The sequence below is a fragment of the Tachysurus fulvidraco genome, chromosome 7, assembly GCF_022655615.1.
Source record: "Tachysurus fulvidraco isolate hzauxx_2018 chromosome 7, HZAU_PFXX_2.0, whole genome shotgun sequence".
NCBI classification, from domain to species: Eukaryota; Metazoa; Chordata; class Actinopteri; order Siluriformes; family Bagridae; genus Tachysurus; species Tachysurus fulvidraco.
The window spans coordinates 11032269-11047300 of NC_062524.1; positions in this window are offsets into that span (position 1 = coordinate 11032269).

Sequence of the window (15032 nt, forward strand, 5' to 3'; positions counted from 1 at the left end):
GACAGGTTTCCTTTCCAAGAATGTTTTCTGTAAACTATTTGAGCAGAGGAACTTTTTTTTTCTTTAAGAATGTAGACTTTGTTTTAATATGCACTCACAATACCTTCTGCCCTATTCCTGCCTTTATCTGTATAAAGCAGCGTAGACCTGAACAAACAGAAAAGAATGCAGGGCATACAAATGTTGCTATAATTATGTCTTTATCTGAGCGCACCAAGCGTTTCTACAATAGAGTTCCTCCCACTGATATTTGACTCTATAAATATTCCATTAAAATGGCACCTTCGCTGTGTGAATGCTATGAAGCAAAAATTCCTGTGAACTAATTCAGAGCTACAGAGTTTGGTTAGCCCTGAAATCCAATTCCCTTCCTTAAGTAGTGTGTTAAATGAGCCCCAACTGGTGTATTATTACAAAGTGTATTTATTATACATTCTTATACAGGAGCAAGTTCGTTAACCTTTTTCACAGTGGCATTCGGGACATTTTCATCCAGGTTAATAAATAAATTATTATAGCTCCACAAGTCTGATAGTATGTGCTAGCCTAGTGGTTAAGGTGTTGGGCTACCACTTGGAAGGTTGTGAGTTCAATTCCTATGTCCACCAAGCTGCCCCTGAGCAAGGCCCTTAACCCTCAATTGCTCAGCTGTATATATAAAAAAAAATGAGATCAAAAATGTAAGTTGCTCTGGATAAGGGCATCTGCTAAATGCTTTAAATGTAATGATAGAAAATTAGTCAGGACACTTTTAGCTTTCTGCATATCACCATATCACAATTTATATGGAAGATTTTTCAAGTTTTTTAATATTTTGGAGCTTTTAACTCATTGCTTAGAAGAAAACAGAAATACTTATGAATAACTACAAATTATTAAATCCCTGAGTGTCTACTGTACTTTCGTCCTATTTTTTAAGCACCGAGCTGGAGTTTGACGTGCCAAAAACATTCAAAGCTGGATGTGGAAAATCTAATTTTTTGGCATCTGATAAAAAGAGTTAAACTAAAATTGAGTAACTAATAAGACTACAACACTGTATTTTATATTCACAAATGATCGCATCTGATCTTAATCCTTTCATGAGATTTTTAGTGATCCTGACACCATCATAATTCTCATGACCTGAAAATCACTTGGTGCTGATGAGGACCTGCTGATCATGCATGAAGACCATCATGAGGTTACTGTGACATAGAAACCATAAAGTTAGCTATGGATGTTGTTTTTCTGGAGAACATTAGGACTGTAGTCACTAAGACAAGTCTCCACTCATGTCTCCATCACTGAACAGTATATAATATAATAACTTCAGTTTGCTACAATCAGCTTAAAGTTCTATTCAAAATTAATTCAGAAATGTCTCTGGTGCACATAATGATGTTCCTGTAAATAACAACAAACTCTTTTTGGCTCAATAGACAAAACACAATTATAGAAATGATTTACAATCGTGCTCTCTGGTGCCCCCTCCAGATTCCTCTCAAGGTTTCTTCTTCATATCATCTCAGGGAATTTATCCTCACAACCTAGTTCCTCGTTTCCTCCGGCTTGCTCGTTAGAGATAAATGTATGCGTTTAAAATGTATATCCTTACTTTGAATATTTGTTGTAATGTAGCTTTGTAAGAATGTTAATTGATAGAAGTGCTACACAAATAAAATTGAATTGAACTGGATTGTGTCCAGTCAATTCTTAAATCTGATTGGTCAGCCGTTCCAACTGCAACATAAAAGACGGATTTATATGAAAGTGTTTTTTCTGATATGTTTTTGTTTCTATAGTAACAGCTGATAAATAGGGACTTGTGTAGTAAAAGGATTTTAAAAAAAACAAGACAAAAGCAACAAACAAACAAAAAAGCACATGTTACCAGTCACGGTGCTTTGCAAAGTTTCCCAGCACAAGAAAAATCTTCAGGACAAAGCAGTTTTCCGGTGATTTCCGCATTCTTGCTAAAGTAACGAGCTGCTTTTTTTGAGAAAGAAAAAGAAAAGTAGAAGCAGATCAGGGAAGGACTGTTTATTTTTACAATAATGTAATGATAACAGGAAATTACTTGTCTCATGTATGTTCCACAACATTTAACCTGACTATAAACTTCCAGACAGGAATTCTTTTTAATTCTTTTTTTTTACCTTTCACCTGCTTCTGGTTCACAAAACATACAGAACAACAAGCTATCAAAACAAGTCAAGTAAAACGTGTCAGTCATGGATAGGGTGCTGGGTGGGTGTCAATACATTTACACATAAAGTATATATACAGTAGGACTTAGAGCTATAAGAACCTTATTCTCAGCTCATTAAACTTTAAAGTGGGCTACAGTTTCTATGGTAATATTTATTATAGGTTGTAATTCTTTTTAAATGTCTATTATTAGGATTGCCGGTGAGTCAGTATATAGGATCATTTCCAGGAGTTACTAAATTTGAGTTTCATTTTATGATAAAAAGAAAAGAAAAGAAAATCACCTCCATCGGATAAACCGCACATTCACATTCTTGGTCTGAATGATGCAGTGTTGTATTGTTGCAGATTCATACTGGTCTTATCAGGGAACTGTTTAATGTAAACAATGCATTCCTCTGAAGTGGAACAATACGGGCTATTTAGATCATCACAAGGTTTCTAAAACACCTTCTCTTTCACTTATCCACAGAGGAATGTGTTGGTTTGAAAGAGTCGAAATTTCTGATAGCGCCTGAATACACTGTACGTTTCAATACATACGAATCTGAACCGAGAAGGAAAGTTAAGCTGAACTTTTACAGATCCTCCTGTACTAATAGTTTTGTTATTTAAATATCATCTCATGACCCGTTTAATTGTTCAGGAGCATGTTTAGTACCGGGAATAACCCAACTTTTGTGTTTTGTTTTTATCCAGCATCACAATTTTCTTTTTAAGGTTTTATAGCTAGTTACCCATAATGGCAAACCAACAGATACTGTTATATACTGTCCATTTTATTTACTTCCTAATTGTTTTAAACATGTAAAACTCGAAACCATTGGCGTCAAACGTAGATGCCTCTGCCGCCAAAATGTCTAGTACTTCTTATTACTCATTCGTATGCCTGAAATTCCCTTAAAATAAACTTCAAACAGGAAGGAGGCTATTAAAGAAAGACATCTCAGACATTTGACCTTGATGTCACCTTGAACCTGTTTGGATTGATTCCAAAATTTAATCAGTTCTGCTGTTTAATGTAAAGAATCCACAGGATATTGCAAATAGTCACGCACTCTTTCTTGAGATATATATTGTGCTGAGGTGAGGAGAATCTCGAATGGATGCATGCACAGACAGCCTGAAAACCTACTGTCTATAAAAAACCTGCTCTTCATACAAGTATTTAATTAGCTGTATAGACATTTAGCTGGGAGGCAGTTCGAGTCATGGACAGGTATACGTACACTGCATGGTAAGACTATGTACACATCTGACCATAGTGGCTCAAGCAGTTACAGCTCTGGGTTGTTGTTTGGAGGCTCGGAATTCAAGCCCCAGCACTGCCAAGCTGCCACTGTTGGGCCCTTAAGCAAGGCCCTTAACCCTCACTGCTCCAGGGGTGCTGTATCATATCTGTCCCTGCACTCTGACCCCAGCTTCTAAAGTTGGGATATGTGAGAAAAAGAATTTCACTGTGCTGTAATGTAGATGTGACAAAATAAATACTTGTTGAACATCTCATTCCAGATGTATTCCTCCTTTGTTGTTATAAGCTTCACTCTTCTCTTGGGTGAAGGCTCTCCACTAGATGTTGGAGGTTGCTGTGGGGATTTGTGTTCATTCAGCAAGAAGGCATTAGTGAGATCAGACATTAATCTCTGGGGAGGTCTGGGGTGCAGTCAGTATTCCAGGTCTGTATTCCAGGTACATTGTTATGCCGGAATGGAACAAGTTTTGAGCCTCAGTTGCAGTGAAGGGAAATTGTGTGCTTCCAAATATGTGGCAGCAGTTTGAAGAAGAACCACATATACTGTAGGTGTGATGGGCAGGTGTTCAAATGCTGTAGGCTATATAGCAGATGCGCAGGGTCTCTTTCAAAGGGCAGGGCTGTTCCAAAGGTCATGATCCAGCAAGTGTTAGCATACCAGTAGAAGTGATTATTTATTACACATTAACTGCATTGTTCTGGTCAAGGTTGCGGTGTTTCTGGAGCTACCAATGCATTATGGATGGGGTGCCACTGTTTTTTGGGAGGAGATAGGAGGAAAGAACTTGAAGGAAAACTATATGGACATACAGGTTCTCCAGATTATAGAGACACAGACAGATACTGAGCTCAGGATAAAACTCGACACCCTTGAGCTTTAAGGCAGCAACATTACTCGTTGTCCCATACTGCCACCCCCACCCCAGTGACTATGGCATCACTAGAACAAATACTATTTTTAAATTAGACCAAATATGCTTGAAAAGAGGAAAGAAATGTCACCGGGGCTCTGGGTTAAACCAAAGAAACAAAGACAAATAATAACCACATTCAATTGAGGAAAGATTACACCAATAGTTTATTTATGACAACACTGTGACCTTTCAATGGCGAGATTATTCACCCACTCACTGTGATAAGACATGGTTTACAAGACAGAGGAAAGAATGAACCGTGTTGATTACATTCAAGAGAAGGAGGGATGCTGCTAGGCGTTTAAGGCGTGGGATGAAGATACAGCTGAAACAATGAGACTGACGAAAGAGTGAACCACTCTTTCAGGTCACTATTTCTCCAGATAACCACAGATGACACTTTAGTACAAAACCCTTTAGTACAAAAACCTGACTCTAAACAAAAATCGCTTCCACATTCACATTTTCTTAAAAGGGTACTTGCAGTAAATGGGGTAAAGTGACCTAAAGTACAGTAATGACGGTCCTTATCATCTTATCATTTCACAGCCACAGATGCTTACAGTGCATGAACGCTGCATTGTTCTGTTGAGGAAATGAAACAAATGATTGTCTAAGTAATTTATCACGTCACTGTCACCTAAACAACATTTAATGAATTATACTGCAAATGCCAAACATTTTAACAGTAATAGATAAACATTTTGTAAATCTGTACCATGAATGATCATAATTACAGTGAAGTTATTAGTTAATTACAGTCTGTAAACAATGTAATAGTTATATACAGTGAGGAGAAATAAGTATTTAGACACTTTTTTTATGTTTGTTCTTATTTTACATGCTTCCTGTGCATAGATTCACGTCATCAGATTTAACACGTGTTCTTTGAAATCTAAACAAACAAGTATATATTCGTAACTATTAAAAAGACATGTATACACAAAGGACAAAAAGTAAATAACCCTCTCGGAACAACTGGTTAAGTGAAAAACAATTTCAAGGCACGTTCTAAGACTTATAATACGGACGGTTGAATGAAGCCAGCAGTCACTTAAAAAGATTTGCAGGACGACTTGAAGGCAGCATGAGCAACGAGAATAAAACACAATAAACTTTAATCACCTCTGTTCCTACACCCAAATGCCAAACTTTTGTCATTTAGACATTATACTCTTTTGTAGTTCTTTGGTAATATTTAAGCTTATCATTTTTGGAGATACAGTAGAAGGGATGCACATATGATCCAAAATTCAGCATATGCACAGTAGAGTATGCAGGTGGGAGCATCAGGATACAACATATATAATGAAAAATAAACGTATCTCAAATTTCTGTCTTATTTCCACTCATTATAAATGGTGTGTCTCACTTTACAGTCTTCGGTGACTGAGAAAGAAATAATTAGCATGAAAATATTATGCAGGGGAAAAAAACACTGGGAGAGACCTTAGGGAGAAAAGGAACAACCTGTCCTTCCTCAAAGACTTGCTCTCCTCCAGAGGCAGGAACTGAGCAGAAAAATATATCATCCTGACGTTTCACACCACATATTTAAACACTCCAACAGGCTCATCAGACCAATGTGTCAAAACCACTATACAGGAAAAGCTTCTTTCCTCATGTCATCAGACCTGATGACCGTGTCTCTGAAAGCAATAACTACAATCTGTTCCTACTCAAAGCAAATGTTTGTTTTATTTCCAGCGCTGTCTATGTCCTTGTCTTTGTTATCTTATAAAAAATATTTAATGTCTATAAGCACAGTGAGAGCTCAACAGCCGAGTCAAAGTTAACTTTCATTTCATAATGTCTGATTGGCTGAGCTGCATAAAGCCATTGTCTATATACATTAACAGTATGCATGTTTTACAAAATCATTAAAAAAAAATCTGTCTTGATCAAACTACGTTTTCTTGTTCTGTAGATGGACAAGAATACACACAACACCAGCAACTGCATAAAGGCTCATATACAGTACCACACAACCTTTCACCTTGTGTGATCCCAGGCAAACTGTGCTAGATCCCCAAATCCTACTTTTTGCACTCATACTTTCACAAAAACAGAGATGGATGATAGAATTAGATTCAGGGATCTGCAACACATCAGAAGATGCATTTGATTTCCTTTTAGAGTCTCACTGGCTGTTTCTCAGTGGTGTACATGCCACTTGATTAGATGTTGATTAGAAACCATAGCTTGCTGTTAACAGACTACAGACCAAAGGGACACAAATAAACATCTGCGATCAACCAGTAGCTCATCTGGCTCCAAACCACCGCAAACCTGACTTCAGTAAAGTGGTGACAAATGATGAATAAAAAAATCAGATTGAATTGACTTATATTTATATATCAGTCATTTGGAAGATAGTCGTGAGCAGCCAGATTGAAAGATTGTACCAACTGAAAGATTGTAGTTTGAATCCTGCTGCCATTGCAATGCCCCCGAGCAAGGCTCATTTTTTTTTCAATCAACTTCCACTCAAAAGAATTAAGGTTTATGGATTTTATCAATGTTAGCAGTACAACAGCTACTGCAGTGTCAGTGCATGCACATCTGCATCAGCATATATCTAGAGGTATTGCTTAATGTGGTGATTCCATCAATGGTGCAGCAGATATGTGGCTTACAGTGATCATGTGATATGACATATTAGCTAGAAAGCAGGACACAGAGATTGAATATACTTGAATTATCTGTTTTAAACTGTTTACATGCTGTTTTGCACACTTTTTTTTTTTTTTACTTTTTTGCTCTTTGCACACACTCTGTCTAATCATTTCCGTCGTTGTTTTTGCACAAATCCTATACATTATCTCAGGGACCTGATGCTGAGAAACTGTGTTCATTCTAGTATTACTGCACGCAATATTGTCTGATCATACAGTATTTACACTGGTCGGCACTGTTTCTGTTTCTTGTCTTTTTTTGTATTGTCTTGTAACTTTTCGTCTGCGTCTTTTGTCCTGCACTGTCTTGTCTGTCTTGTTGTCTTGTCCTGCACTGTTTGCCCCAGGTTGCACAGTTGCACATTATGTGGCTAAGACTATTTATTGTCTTTAGCCCAGTCTTTGTTTTATGTAGCACCTTGATCCTGGAGAAACAGCTATATATGGATGAAATGACAATAAAAGCTTCTTGACTTGACTTGACTTGAAATGCTCCTTTAAAGTTTTCTTACAGTATGGTATAGTAAATTCCAATGGGAATCATGACACATTTGGTTCTATGAGTTGAAGAGCACTATCCTGTCCCGATTGGGCTATCACTATTTAAAGAAAGACTGCCACAATGGTCCAACCCAGACCCATTTTCGAATGTTGCTTAGATCACTGGCGATTCAGCTGCCAGGTCATTATCATCTTAGAATAATCTCTCAAGTGCAGACCTAAAATGATCAAATTCCATCAATGCATAACAGGGATGATGATCAGTCACTGGAAGCATCTGTGGAAGGACCTTTGAGGCCTTTGAGGGCCATGTGGTTCACTCCTGAATCATCAAGTTCTGCATATACATTTTTATTACCAGGTCATCAGTTCATCCAGAAAGTAACTCTGTGCTTCTTGTTTATCAGCCATCTCAGGATGTGGGTGTCGGTGTTTAGCACGTTGCCTTGGATGCAGAGGTTGAATCAGATTAGACTCTAAGCCAAGTCAGCTGAGCACAACGGGCAGGAATGTCTGGGTCAAAAATTGTGCTCTAACATAGTCAACCCCACATCCAAGCTGGTGCCTAACTTCAGTTACCAAAGGTCTTTAATTATATCCACAATTTGCCAGTGTAGCTGCAGGCTGTCATTGCACTTGCTTAATTAGTTCATACAGACCACCAATCAATTATCAAGTGCACCTTCTATTTGGCTAGAATGAAAAAAAAAAACGCAGCTCCACTGGTCCTTTTCAGATATGATTGAAGAATTTCTAGGAGAATCGGACACTGGTGCATACATTTTAATCGTGAACAATGATCTGGTTACACATTTTGTGCATCCTGAGGGGTCCTCATCGAATGAAAAGCTACTGCAGCCCCAGAGCTGTGTATAAAATAGGGATCCAGCTAATCAAGCAGTCTAAACCAAGAATAATTTGTGGTATTGTAAAACAGTTACCCATGCTAGCGGTATCAATAGAATAGTGGATGCGAAATGCTCTGAGCATATAACACCAAGCAAGAACCCAGACCTGGTGACGGGAAACCAGTGATGCATGTTAGCACAATCAAGCTAAGTTGGAAGAATAAGAGCTGAGTGCAACTACTCTAATCAAAAACCCAGTGCAAGTTCTTTGAGAAAACTAGCACACAACACAGTGAGTGATGCTATCCAATGATAACACTAGAGAGAATAGTAGAAAATGAGGCTATCACCAGTTTCAGGGGACACTTGGGGCTTTGGCCAGAGTTTGCCCAATCATGCAAAACTAAAAGCTCCAGATGGAGTACCTATGGCCTGCCATGAAACAACACAAGAAGAATTAGAACATAATAAAATATTTGTTGTATAATGTGATCAGATATCACAAATACTGCATCATGTGACACATTGTGACTTTGGCGGTAGGTCTCAGTATGCATGTAAATTAGGGATGTACCGATACCACTTTTTCTCTTCTGATCCGATTTCGATACCAGAGTTTGCCAGTATCGGCCGATACCAATCCGGTCCGATATCTGTGTTCTTTTCTACCTTTAAAACTAAAGAATGTATACAACTCGCTTAGTTATTAGGATTTATTTGTTTATGGCAAAGAAATACAAAAATGCCCATTACTGGATGAAAAATGAAAACAAAAGAAACCTTAAAAAAAGTATTAATGCAGAAGCAAACAGTACTTTTAACAGTTAGTGGTACTGTATAACAATCTAAACCATCTATACTGCAATTATTAAATTATTTTCTGAAGAAAAGGCAATATTTTAAAGTGAATCTTATATTAAAACTCTTGAAACACAATGCAAAATGTATTAAACAGTAAACCTTGCACCCAAATGAGTGACATGTTTAATGCGCTGAGGTAAATGGAAAGGGCGCCTGCTAAACTTGCTTGTCAGTCGCAGGCAGTTGTGCAACATATTTCCTATACAATTTATTATATTTATTTACATTAATGTAATTTAATATATAAGTGTATTTTTCTTATAAGTTCAAGCAATAGTTAGTTACTGTAATTGACATTATTCAACCACAACGGGCATGGGCATCGGAAGCAAATAAAAAATGGGCGTGTCCTGTCCCACACCAAATAAAGGTTCAGATGCCCATGGATTTCAGGAAGCAGGAGCGTGGTCAATGCTGTAGGTAAACCGCGGAATTTAGTTTCATTTATTAGGGTATTGGATGGATTCGACTGGCGGCACTCTGAAAAGTGCAATACCCATGACCACAGGTATCGGATTTGGATCAGTCACGCACCACCGATACCCTATCCACTCAAAATGCTTGGATCGGCGCCGATACCGATCCGAGATATCGGATCCGAGATATCGGATCGGTACATCCCTAATGTAAATGCAAGAGGAAAACTTCCACTTGACTCTCACTGCCTCTGGCTGTTTGGAGGGGTAAAATAGACCTAAAATAGACCTGTCTTTCAACACTGTGAACAACTCTAAATATTGTCTTCAAGCTTTGTACCAGTCTTTTTAACCAACCATTGATTTGCTGAATATTAAGTCTCAATATACAGTACATCTGGCAAGTGTTGTCTTAAGTTTTTGTTAATTGAGGTACGAAGAATAAAACATCAATCTCTTATCTTCTCTCTTATGGACACTGTGGGATAATTTCTTTTTTCTCTTCACCCCGTTTAATTTAGTACTTGCTCAATTCTTTGGAGTACATTATGTAAACCTGTTGCTTATGTTCTTTATTTTTTCTTTTTCTGAGCATCATCTTACACATTATACTGATCTTTAAGACAGGTGTGTCCTTTGGCTACTCTACCTGTGTGGCATTTCAAAGAATGTAGATGAACATGATTATTGTAGCACGTGCATATCTGTAGGGGTACAACGAGGACGTGCCTGCAGAACTGTCCTCTGGCTTACACCACTGTCCCAGACTGTGATTAAACTGTGAGATAAATCAACTCCACGGGGTCTTGTATAATCTGCAAATGAATATAGAAGCATAAAGGAAGACTAAAGACTATTGTGTAAAATATTGTGTAAAACTCTTGGAGTCTCTCTGGACTCTTTGAATGCATGTCAATTATCTTTCCTTAAATTAAAAATAATTACAAAAATTATAATACGTATGTACCACATAGTGTTACAACACCTAGGAAGGCACTAATTAAAAGAAAGATGTGGCTCAATAAAACCTGATATCTCTGAACTTCATCAAGTCTAGAGATGGTAAAATGTTCACTGAGCAGTCACACTGTGGAATATAGTGGTGCATCATTGATGTTATGGTGATGTCTTGCTGATGTCATGAATAAGTGCCAGAATATTTAATATATTTATATATAACAATAGTTTTAGACAGAACCTCTATGGCCTCTAATACTTATACTATATATTATTATACTTTCAGACACTACTAGATGAAATTCATTGGAATGCTTTTAGAGATAAAACATTCTGTATTACAGCATACGCCCAAATACCCTCATGACTTTGTCTTAACATGTTTCTCACTGTTTCTGTTTATCAGTTCATTCTCGACCGCTTTAGTCACTGTCACATATCAATAACCAGTTCTGTGAATAACACAGAAGTTATTTCAAAGCTCAACAAATCGTTTTCAAATAAACAATCCCAGACATTTTAGACTGCTATGAACACATATTTACTGGTATCTCTGATACCAGTGTTCATAAATATTCTATATTTTCTCCAGCTGTCATTGGTTCATATCTCAGAGACATTTCAATGGTGTGATGTCATACGTACAGTACTCCTGTTACCACAGGTCAGGGACAGACATTTGTTGGTTTTTCAGTGATTCACCAACCCCATTTGCACCATTGTGACCTCGTACATAACCTTACAGAACAGACAGATTTGATTGGTGGAGCTTGTGTGACAGATCAAAGCTGCCGTGACATGCATGCGAAGGCGCACTGCACTCGTAATGACAGACAGGTGAATAAAGCATTATAGCAGCTGAAAGCATGACACAGGCATGTACTCATGCCAGACTGGGTTCTTCTCAGTGCGAGGAGATGACAAATAACTGGCTCACGGCCTCACAATAGCACAAATGCCAGTGTAATTAAACCATATTAGGCTCTTAGACCAAATCTTCTGCCTAATGAGATGTTTTGGAATGATTCATAACTAAACTTGTCTACTACAGTAAATGAAAGGAAAATGTACACAACAGGACAAAAACCAGGATTATAATCCACCAATCCACCAATTGTTTTTACATGGCTTTTTCATTTAAAGTGTAACTCTCTGTGTGAGTCTTAATAAGACAGTTAGGTTGAGTGTCTTCACTTTTATTATTATAATTTTTTTATTATTATTAATATGATTTTTTTTGTGCAACACACAACAGTCCTAAATGCTTATTATTATTATTATTATTATTATTATTATTATTATTATTATTATTATTATTATTATTATTATTAAAAAGAAAAAAAGAAAGAAAGAAAGAAAGAAAGAAAGAAAGAAAGAAAGAAAGAAAGAAAGAATGATGTTATATTTTAGAATTTTGTTCATCAACATTAAATTTTGCAGCAGTTTATAAACAAAATAACTTTTTTATATTTATACAAAATAATACCTTTAAAATAAATTCTTTTTTTTAAATATATAAAGTTTGACCACTTGAGTCAACTATTTCTCTAGTCTTTACGTATTTTTTCCTTTACAGATCAGCCTCATCTTAGCCCCTTACTTTACACCAAAGTGACCAAGGTACTTTTTTTATCCCTCCTTTGTTCATTCACATTTTGAGGATGCTGTATCCTCAGTCCGTCTTGGAAAATGATAAAGTTTTGTCTGTGACCTGTGATGGAGGAATTCTGTTTTGAACAGTGGAAAACAGGTCCAAATTTAGAAGTCTGGATAATCTCAGATAATGGTGTAGGTGCTGCTGACTTCAGTATTCTGTGTTCTGGCTGTAGTTCAGCTATGTAGTAAAGCAGCATATTTCATGAGAAACAAAAGCCTTGTACATAATTTGTATGTATTTCATAATTTATTTGGTCACACAAGTCAGAAATATAACTTGTATAAACTAAATATATATATGTTTGTAGTAAAGTGTATTAGCGCACTCAGTTATCGGTATAGCTAAAAAATAAATCTTTATAAAATAACAACTGATGAAAATAACATTGATGAATTGAGTCCTTAAATCTCTCCTAAACATGGTAGCAATGATACAGTATGACTTCACCTGAAGTAGAAGAATATAATGTGGAAAAATAAAAAACAAAGGAATCAATCATGTGTTTGCTTCAGGATGATTCATGACCAGTGAAATGAATCAGTTTAGTGTATTTTTACTGTTATAGATCTCTCTCAGGAATTGAAATTGCTTTATGATTCATTTACATTTACATTTATGGCATTTAGCAGACACCCTTATCCAGAGTGACTTACAACTGAGCAAATGAGGGTTAAGGGCCTTGCTCAGAGGCCCAGCAGTGGCAGCTTGGTGGACCTGGGGTCAATTCAATTCAATTTATTTATTTATTTATTTTACAGTTAAAGCATTTTTAGCAATTTTCAAAAACAAGAAATGATGTTACTACATACAGTACCTTTAACGCATAATGATGTCCCTGAGGCGACGGTGACGGGGAAAATCTTCCTGAGATGATATGATGAAGAAACCTTGAGAGGAACCAGACTCAGAACTGAACCTCCTCCTCATTTGGGTGACACTTTGGCTTGAAGTACCCTCTTCATTCAGATTGCTATTTTTGCAGTGTGCTATATAATATACAGTATACAAACTGTTTGGTGCTAATGTTCTTGTGTGTATTTGTCCTGTAGTGTTTTGTATTGTTTGTCTGCACTGTCTTTTGTCTCACACTGTTTGCACTAGGTTACACACGATGCACTTTATGTGCCTTGGACAACTTACTTTAAGTCCTTAGATCTGTGTTGTTTTATGTAGCATGGTGGTCCTGGAGAAACGTTGTCCTACTATGTACTGCGTCAACTACGTATATGTGGTTGAAATGACAATAAAAGCTTCTGGACTTGACTTAAACTCACTGGACAGTAAGTAATGTGAATGTAAATAATGTCCTTTTTATAACAGTTTGTAGCAAATGTTTGTTGAAATTGTGCAATCAAGAGCTCCTGAGAAACTATGAGATGAGATGAGATGAGATGAGATGAGATGAGATGAGATGAGATGAGATGAATTATGAATTCATTATATATATATTTTTTAGAAAACATCCACGACCCTAGAGAGCAGAGTTTCCACATCAGGGGATTCACAAAGCTTTGTTGAAAAGAGTTATAAGAAACAAGACAACTGGGAAACGTTGCTAGATGATAGACAATAAGTAAGATTGTACATAGTGCTACAGTACTGTGCTGTAACCTGCGATGTTATCAGCATAAATCAAACCTGAGCCAACATAATGTGAGAAAGATGGAAGATTTGGAGAGTTCAAACTCATTCCTGATGACATCATTGATGTGGATGAGGTGTTTCTGAGCATGTAGTATGTCCTGAGTTGAAGGTCTACAATGCAACAAAATGAGGGTTTGATGATGATGATGATGATGTCAAATGGAGGTTGCTAAAAATATCTAACCATTCAGTCATTAAACAAAGCATTCTTCACTCGCATCATGCAAAAAAGTCTTTGTGTTTGTTTTGTTAAAGAAAAAAATCTTGTTCTACAAATTTGGTCAACATTAAATAGTTTATTTTTTTTTCTTTTTAATGTATGGCAGATTTGTTTTTAAATAATGCATCCATTTTTATTTTATCCCTTTATTTATCCCTTACTTTATTATTATTTACATAAACAATCTATTAGCTTTTAAATGTGTGATAAATAAATAAATAAATAAATAAATAAATAAATAAATAATGTCAAATTACATGCAATTTTAAGTAATTGAAAATGTTCAACAAAAATAGAAAACAAACTGTATATATGTTCAACAAAATAGAAAATTTATATTTTAATCTTTTTTTTTTTTTAATGATGTGTGCTCACTTAGCCATAACAGTAAATTCCTCACGCCTGACTTATGTTGCCTCTGTGACTGTTTTGGCATTCCTCTGTAGTTCATGTGTGTGCAGTGTGTATAAATAACACAGTGTTTAGTAAAGTACAGGATTGGCGACAAAATGCACCAATATAGCATCTCTAATTTACTTAGTTTTTGATTATTGTTTACAAAAGTTTCCATGCTATTCTCGAGCCTGTTTGTACATTGTTTGTGTTTCATGCAGAGCTGTCAGCTTTCTCAACCATAATTAACCACACATTCTGTATCAGGATTAACTGAATATTTAATCACTTTTTAAAATAGTGAGTTATTTAATCCCAGATCATCAGTATGAAAGATTTCAAATAAATACTTGCAGAAATACTGCTGAGAATATTCTATAACTACACTGACAATTGCTTTGAAACTGGTTCAAGTTTCAAGTGTGTTGTTGTTTACATAAAAAGTGCTACAGCGTGAAGTTTTTTCATACTAGAAATCGTTAATGCTGACTGACTGTACACTCA